Genomic DNA, 9,715 nt, shown 5'->3' on the forward strand with positions numbered 1-9,715 from the left:
CTTTTCCTTTAAGGAGTCTGAAAAGGAACGAAAGAGACTACTCTAGAAATCTAGACAAAGGGATTACCAAACCAATCGCAAAACTGCAGAATACATTTTACCGTACGATAGTCAATCTTCCCGAATGCTATGTTCAGTGCATTGCGATCGGTAGGGCGGCAGACATGGCTTCCTATGGATAAACGACAAAGCCTATTGTGGTCTCCTAATATATACTCAACGGTATGTGGGAGCACAAGTCCGTACTGGCACTTATCATCTCAAAGTGGAGGAATCACCCAACCAGCAATGAAAACAACAATTACCAGGCTTTACGATGCCAAAATACGTCTCTAGCCTAGACTTCTAAATGTTGTGCGTTAGGTTCCAAAGCGTTTCTAGATTCATTGAATTTATTTTACAGTTGATCTTGCTTAAGAAATTTTCCTTTCAGGTTCACTGCGTGATGTAGATATACAATTCCTAAAATGCAATCTAAGATGATAAACAATCGTTTAATCTTCTTTTTGCAATGAAAATCCTAGCTACTAAAGAAAGAGAGATGATATTCTTTCAACATAGAGCAGAGAGAACACACTATATGCATTGTCCTAAATCAAACCAACAAACAGTCTAAATGCAAATGCACATGCATGGATTTGTTTTCAGCCTTCTTAATGTGTGAATGATAAAAAGAAAGCTAAGCACAAATCTAAATTATTTTTCAAAGCGACATTACTAACAAGCTTCTTTTCAAGACAAAATGAAGACAATGATGAAACTTTGTGATTTGGAATTTAAAACTTGCTTTAGCCACTTGAAAAACTACTAATTCAAATCAAATACAAGAGTAACAGTGTAATCAACTATCAAGAACAATCGGATTCTCTTCTATGACTGAAAACGACACTTGCGACACTTCCAAATCAAGAAATGACAGTTCAATTACGCTACTTCTTTGTAAAAGAGAACTGAAAATGGCTCACAATACATAAAAAAAATTAAAGTTCTTTGCACATGGAGGCGGAATAATGGCAAGGAAGGGGGTTTCAAACAAAGGTATACTAACTACAGACAGCAAAACTCCTGAATGGAGCTGAAAAGAGTGAAAAACCAAAGTCTGGAGGTAAAATTAGCCCTTTCTGATCAACGCACCTATTACACAGGTATTCCAGTATGCATCCCACCTACAACACATGGGAAGTGCAATGCATACTGATATCCTTGAAGAGAGGGTGCGATGGTACAGTGCAGGACTTTTGATCCAGTTCTTGATCACAGTTTGCAGCACAGTTCAAGGATTTAGGGCAAGCAAGTGATAATCAGTAATTAAATCACAGGGGTAGACCCAAGGAGGTTACTAGAGCCACCACAAGGGAAACTAGAGAGTTTGTAAATCGATTGTTCAGTTCATAAAAAAACCCAGAGATAGACTGAAGCAGCATTGATCTACTTTGCACTTGCATAACAAATGCAGTTCAAAGGCTAGCTGGCTTGACTTCAGGCTCCTTCTGTAAGTTTATAAAGCAAACAAATATAGACAAACAAACAATCTATTCACTCCCCAGCAAAGTCGCCATTTTTTTATCGGGAAAACTATTGTCTATGCAGAGCTTCTAGTCCCACTAAGGCTAGTAGCTACCTTAGAAACAAACAAACTAAAACTAATTTTGTTTTCCTTTATGAGAAGTAGATAAGAGGGGAACAAAGGAGACCAACCTCTGTCTTGTGCTTGGTTCCTTGCTTGATTCCTCTCCCTTCTGATAGATCTTTGCCACTCGCTTCCTCGTCTACCCAACTTCAAAGAGCACCTATGGAATCAAAGCAGCATAACACTATCCAAGAACAGAGATCTACTAACATAAACAATATAGGACCAAATATATATTGACCACACAAATGCATATATCATCAATCATACAAGAATGTGGAGGAAAACTTGAATAGCTTTATTAATATCAAGAAAAGCAAAGAGGATTACAACCAATTGTTTTGACCCAGTGTCATCCTCTCAGCAAGAAAGCCCTTCTTCACCTCATGAAAAGCTTAGATCACCCAAAACTATGATGTTACATCAATAAACCAGCAGCACTTCCTTACAAGATGCAAAATTCCAGCCTCCGGATCTCTGGGATGAGGGATCCATATATAGATGTTTGCAAGGGGGTGAGTCAGCTTTTGATATTTGACTAGTGTCCTCTCTTTGATAGTTCTTGATTCCACTTGGAGATTGATGATCTCTTACTCATCCCTGGGCGAATGCAGAGAGGCAAGTGTCACAGGAGAAGTTTCTGGAAGATTCCATGATCCTCCACCTTGCAGATTGACCCTACCATTTTTCCACTCTCGCCCATCACACCCCATAGAAGGGATTTTCAGTATGCATCAACCTCCCGTGTGCATTTAGGTGGGATGCAGTGCACTTTGACCATGGAGCACGTGAGATGGTCTAGTTTTGACCAGTTCTGAGTAGTTTTTCATCGAGAACTTCTGGGAGATGATGTAATCAAATGACCTTGTTCTCTTAGGGGTCAGAACAACACTTTTACGGACTTAGGAGCCCTTGGTTTATGGACATTTATGATTGGGGTTGCAGTGCCCAAAAATGTCTATAACACAGATGTGTTTTCCTCCCTTATGTGGTTTTCCTGGTGCATGAATCTCTTGGGAGGAATCACTCACAATTTCTTCATCCCTTTCATAAGCTGAATCTATTTCCATATTTCCCAATGTATGGTGTAGAATGATCAGTATGAAGAGATTTTCTCAAGAATAGGTGACTGTTATTTTCTTCTTTGGGATTTGATGAGTGGACTAATAATATAAGTGGAAAGGAAGGTTTTGATGCTAGTTGTAGGGTTACAAGGGAATGATAGGGTTTTGGGAATGAAGATTAGGGTTTGGGGAATAGTGGGAATTAGGTGTAGGGCTTAGGGTTTGGGAATAAGAGGGTAATATGAGTGTAAATGAGTGTAAACGAGCCCATATAAAAATTGCTAAGTTGTGATCTGCGGTGGGCTTTGTGCACGTTTTTGCAGCTCGTTTTTGTTACAAGGAAAAGTGTCTACACATGACTACTTATCCCACTAAGGTGTGTTAGCTACCTTAGAAACAAACAAAGTAAAGCTACTTTCGTTTTTCCTTTATGAAGTATAGATGAGAGAAGAACAAGGAAGACCAACCTCTGTCTCGCACTAATCTCCTGGTTCGATTCCTCTCTCTCTTGATAGTCTTTCACTACTTGTTCCCTTGCATGTCCAGCTTCACAGAGTACCTGTAAGATCACAGTAGCATAGAAATATACAAGAACATGGATCTATAATCATAAAAAATCTAGGATCAGATGTAAATTGACCATACCAATGCAGCAAACGTAAATGACACAATAGTATGGAGGAAAACTTGAATAGCTTTTATTGATAAACAAGAAAGAGCCAAGGGAGTTACAACCAGTTGTTCTAACCCAGCATCATCCTCTCAGCAAGGAAGCCCCTCTTCACCTCATACAAAGCTTAGATCACCCAACAATCTGATGTTGTCTCAAGGAACCAACAACAATTCCTTACAATATGCAAAATTCTAGCCTTTGGATCTCTGGGATGAGGGATCCATATATAGATATCTATAAGGGAGATGAGTCAACTTGTGATTTGATTACTGTCTTCCCTCTGATAGTTCTTGCTTCCACTTGGAGATTGATGATCTCTTACTCATCCTTGGTCGAATTCAGAGAGGCAAGTGTCATAGGAGAAGTTTCTGGAAGTTTCCATGCCTCTCCACCTTGCGGAATGACACTGCCATTTGTCACTTCTCGCCCATTGCACCCCATAGAAGGGCTTTTTGAAATGAAACACACCCACACAGTGTGTTTAGGTGAGATGCAATGCACTTTGCCTATGGAGCAGCTGAAATGATCCTGTTTTGACCAGTTATGAGCAATTTTTCATGGAGAACTTCTGGGAGAAGCTGTAATCAGTTGACCTTGTTCCTTTAGGGGTTAGAACAACACTTTTAGGGACTTAGGAGCCCTTGGTTTATGGAAATTTTGTTGAGATTGCAACAAGATGATGGAGCTTAGTGAAAAGAGTCGCCTTCACTAAGTGGGCCCGCAGGCTATTTTTGGCGCAAGTCTATTTTTAGACTATGTCTATTTTTAGACATATGGATCATGTCTATGTTTATGGATGATTGATCAAGTTGGGAAAAATAGATGGACTTCTATTTTTGATGAAAGTGTGAGTGATCACAGTGTGAGTGATCAAGTCTATTTTTAGACTGGCTGTCAAAAATAGAAAAGTCAAATATTATTATCTCACAATAATATTTGGACTATAAACTTAATCTTATTCTCTTGGAGCACTTCAGTTTGAGCTACGGAAGTGGCACATGCAGCTGTCAGAAGGAAATTCGTTTTTCTTATGAGTCAGTTGAGTTGTTGCATGCATGACTTCAGTTAGAACTCAAGTGAGTTGAGTTTAGTGGACTGGAGGTACAGTTGATGGAGTTGTGTTCAGTTTAACTTAGTTAAACTGGTTGTAGTTAGTCTAACTGCAGATAGACTAATGATGAGTTTTTAAACTAATTATTAACTCATAATACAACTAAAGAATACATCAGTTAACTCAGTTGCATGTCAGTGCATGTTCAGTTCAACAGGGACAGGTGGTAGAGAATCAGATTGCTATCAGTTGTGACTATAGTTGTGCACCAGATCTTGCACAATCAAGGGATTGAGTATGCCAATGAGTTTGCTCACGTATTTGGCCCACACTTTAGCCTTTGCTCACGTCCACAAAGAGTGAGTGACTATTTTGCAGGTGAAAAACGAGTTTGGGAAGCTATTCTCATCAGTTCTTGAGCAGGTATTGAGCAGTGGAGGCAGACAAGCAGTGGAAGAGATTTGGAGATCAGATCTGAGCTGTATTGTGTGTAACAGAGGTGGAGATACTTGTGAGAAGTATTATGCTGTGTAATGTTACATGACTCAATCAATATAATATACAGATAGTGTGGGGTTTTTAGCGAGATGCTTTCCCCGGGATACATACTGTGTTTATGAGTTTGATTGATGCTTCTATGTGTGCCTGTGGATGTTTCTGCTTCTGTAAATTGATGATCAACGTAGAGGAGATTATGTATTATACATGTTCCGCTTAAATTGTATGATCAGGATAATCTCTATTGAATATGTGTTAAATTATTCAAAATTTCTACATGGTATCAGAGCTAGATAATTGTAGAAAAAGTTTCTACATGGTATCGGAGCAGCTTGATTTGTAGAAGAGATTTTTACAGGATATCAAGCGAGGGTTGATCGGAAGCAGTTGAGTTGGAGCTGGTGGAAATTCGAATTTGCAGCAGTGTTGTTGAAAATGTCTTTCAACGGATTGCAAATGTTATTCCAAAGCAAGAGCGACCTGGCGCTCAAGGATAAACTCAGTAACAATAAAGGTGAGAATGGATCTTCATCAAAGGTATCTGATGAAGAGAATTGTGCTTTGGCTGCCAAAGCAAAGAAGGGGAAGAACGAGAAAGCTTCTCATTCCGGTGCGAAAGGCAAGAAGCAGGATATGTCCAAAGTGAAGTGTTTTCACTGTCACCAGCATGGACACTATGCCACAAATTGTCCGCAGAAGAAGAAGAACAAGCAAGCTGCTGGATCTGCAGGGGGAGAGGCTTTAGCTTCTCAGTTTGAGCTTGATTTTTCATTGATCGCATGCTTGGTTTCAAGTGTGATGGGATCAGTGTGGTTCTTGGACAGTGGTGCGTCTTTTCACATGACGGGAGATAGAGATTTGTTCTCTGATCTGGAGGACAAAGATCTTGGAGTGCACATCGAGATGGGCGATGATGGTAGATACAGTGCGACCGGTATCAGTACCATTTCCTTTGAGAGGGAGTCTGGTAAACCCTTTGTATTGAAGGAAGTCATGCATGTTCCAGGATTGAAGAAGAATCTCATCTCAGTGGCGATGTTAGAAGACAAGGGGTATGATGTTGTTTTCAGCGAGGGAAAGGCCTTCCTGCGCAGCAAGACAACTGGTGAGACCCGGAAGATAGGGGTTCGAGTGAGGAACCTTTATCAGTTGCATGTAGATGGATGCGCAGCGATGGCAGGCAAGGCAGAAGGATTGGTGAGCCGGGATGATGGCGAGTTGTGGCACAGGAGATTGGGTCACCTTCACCATGGAGCCTTGAAGATACTGCAGCAGATCACTACAGGGCTTCCTAAAGGCACACTTGCGCAGTCAGATCAATGCAAGGGGTGTACTTTGGGGAAGTTTGTGAAAGCCACCTTTCATGAGAAGGATAGTCGCGCCACGACGATCCTTGAGAGAATTCACACAGACGTGTGTGGACCTTTCTCAGTTGCTTCGAGAGCAAAACACAGGTATTATGTGATTTTTGTTGATGATTTCTCTCGTAAGTGCTGGATCTTCTTCATGCAGAAGAAGAGCGAGACATATTCAAAGTTCTGTGAATTCAAAGCACTGGTCGAGAAGGAGTCGAGGAAGAAGGTGAAGGCTCTTAGGAGCGATAATGGTGGTGAATACATCTCGGACGAGTTCAAGGATTTCTGCAAGGCAGAAGGGATTCGTAGAGAGCTCATAGCTCCCCATAACCCACAACAGAACGGGGTAGCTGAGCGGAAGAACAGAACGATTGTGGGTGCTGCACGGGCATTGTTGCATGATCAGGGCCTACCCCTTCACTTGTGGGCGGAAGCATGCAATACAGCAGTTTATGTGCAGAACCGTTGTCCTCATAGGATACTTGGCATGAGTACACCCGAGGAGGCTTATTCTGGTAAGAAGCCTGATCTTTCTCATTTGAGGATTTTTGGTGCTAACGTTTACATGCATGTGACGAAGGATGCCAGAAAGAAGTTGGAGCCGACTGCAGAGGTTGGGATATTTGTGGGGTACACTGATACGCCCCACAACTATCGTGTGTATTTGCCAGACAGTGGTAAAACTGTTGTGCGACGGGATATAAAATTTCAGGAGGAGAAAGCCATGAAGTGTTCACTTGAGACGGAGCTACACTTGCATGCAGATGAGGAGCTATTAGTTCCTAAGGATGAGCTTCAGGACGTGGATCAGCCACAGGACGAGGTTCATGGAGTGGAAGAGACCACTCATGCAGCGCCAACCATCAGAGGGCGAAAGCGCTTGACAGAAGCTGAGCGACTGGCTCAAGATGCAGAGAAAGTTGTAGGACCACCTACAGCCCAACACAGGCAGAGACAGTCACCTGATCGGTACACTGGATACATGGCTCTTATGAGCAAGTGTGTTGTGACTGAGCCATCCTCTTTCGAGGAAGCTGTGGAGGATCCCGCATGGGTAGACGCCATGGTGGAAGAGTATGATTCTATTGTCAGAAACAGTGCATGGGAGATTGTTCCTAGACCGGAAGGGAAATCAGTGGTGGGTTCGAGATGGATCTACAAAGTTAAGCAGGCAGCTGACGGGAGTGTGGAGAATTACAAGGCAAGATTTGTTGCCCGAGGCTTTTCACAGATTGAGGGGATCGATTATGAGGAGACCTTTGCACCTGTCGCAAGGTATTCTTCCATACGGACGATTCTTGCTCTCTCAGCGCAGATGGGATGGCACATTCATCAGATGGATGTGAAGACTGCGTTCCTCAACGGAGTCATTGAGGAGGAGGTGTACATTGAGCAACCCGAAGGCTTTGAAGTCTTCAGCAGCGAGTCGCATGTGTGCAGGCTCAAGAGAGCGCTGTATGGGTTGAAGCAAGCACCACGTGCTTGGTACACACGGATAGACAGCTATTTCACAAGACTTGGATTCTCCAAGAGCGAGGCGGATCTGAACCTATACCAGATTGTGGTGGAGGGTAAGTTGCTTATCATTGTACTGTATGTTGATGATTTGATTCTAACGGGTGATGAGCTGTTGATACTGTCATGCAAGAAGGATCTTGCTACAGAGTTTGAGATGAAGGACTTGGGCCTCCTTCACTATTTCCTAGGATTGGAAATATGGCAGCGCAGTGGTGGACTGTTTGTTTCTCAGGGCAAGTATGCTCGGGAGATACTGGAGAAGTTCAACATGCATGGCTGCAAGCCTGTTGATACTCCTCTTCCTGGAGGTTGGAGGAAGGAGGATGCCACTTCGGGAGAAGAAGTGGATGCCACTGTTTATCGACAGTTGGTGGGGTCGCTGATGTATTTGGTCAATACACGACCTGATATATGCTATGCAGTTAACCAGCTTTCTCAAGCTATGGTTAAGCCTACCAAGCTCTTCTGGAAGGTGGGCAAGCATGTATTGCGCTACTTGAGAGGCACATCGGGATATGGTTTGTGGTACAGATAGGAGGATGAGGTGAAGCTATGTGGCTTCATGGATGCAGATTGGGAAGGGAGCCCAACAGACAGAAAGAGCACATCAGGAGGGGTCTTCAGTATCGGATCGACAACAGTTTCTTGGTACAGTAGGAAGCAGAGATCCGTGGCACTCAGTTCAGCGGAGGCCGAGTATATGGCAGCAAGTTTGGCTGCATGCGAGGCTATATGGATGAGGAAGATCCTGGTTGGTTTGTTCGGTTCTCATTTGGATCCTACTGTGATTTACTGTGATAACCAGAGTTGCATTAAACTCTCGGCTAATCCTGTATTTCATGATAGATCTAAACATATTGACATCAGGTACCATCATATCAGAGATTGTGTGCAGCGGAGGATCATGTTACTTTCGTACATTCCAACGGAGGATCAGGATGCTGATATTCTGACGAAGGCTCTCACCAGGAGCAAATTCGAGTACCACCGAGGCAGGATAGGGGTTGCTGATAATCCATATCTTGTCGAGAGGGAGTGTTGAGATTGCAACAAGATGATGGAGCTTAGTGAAAAGAGTCGCCTTCACTAAGTGGGCCCGCAGGCTATTTTTGGCGCAAGTCTATTTTTAGACTATGTCTATTTTTAGACATATGGATCATGTCTATGTTTATGGATGATTGATCAAGTTGGGAAAAATAGATGGACTTCTATTTTTGATGAAAGTGTGAGTGATCACAGTGTGAGTGATCAAGTCTATTTTTAGACTGGCTGTCAAAAATAGAAAAGTCAAATATTATTATCTCACAATAATATTTGGACTATAAACTTAATCTTATTCTCTTGGAGCACTTCAGTTTGAGCTACGGAAGTGGCACATGCAGCTGTCAGAAGGAAATTCGTTTTTCTTATGAGTCAGTTGAGTTGTTGCATGCATGACTTCAGTTAGAACTCAAGTGAGTTGAGTTTAGTGGACTGGAGGTACAGTTGATGGAGTTGTGTTCAGTTTAACTTAGTTAAACTGGTTGTAGTTAGTCTAACTGCAGATAGACTAATGATGAGTTGTTAAACTAATTATTAACTCATAATACAACTAAAGAATACATCAGTTAACTCAGTTGCATGTCAGTGCATGTTCAGTTCAACAGGGACAGGTGGTAGAGAATCAGATTGCTATCAGTTGTGACTATAGTTGTGCACCAGATCTTGCACAATCAAGGGATTGAGTATGCCAATGAGTTTGCTCACGTATTTGGCCCACACTTTAGCCTTTGCTCACGTCCACAAAGAGTGAGTGACTATTTTGCAGGTGAAAAACGAGTTTGGGAAGCTATTCTCATCAGTTCTTGAGCAGGTATTGAGCAGTGGAGGCAGACAAGCAGTGGAAGAGATTTGGAGATCAGATCTGAGCTGTATTGTGTGTAACAG

The sequence above is a fragment of the Pinus tabuliformis genome, chromosome 4_2 (assembly GCF_031772625.1).
Source record: "Pinus tabuliformis cultivar Carrire ecotype Pingquan chromosome 4_2, CPIR1, whole genome shotgun sequence".
NCBI lineage: Eukaryota > Viridiplantae > Streptophyta > Pinopsida > Pinales > Pinaceae > Pinus > Pinus tabuliformis.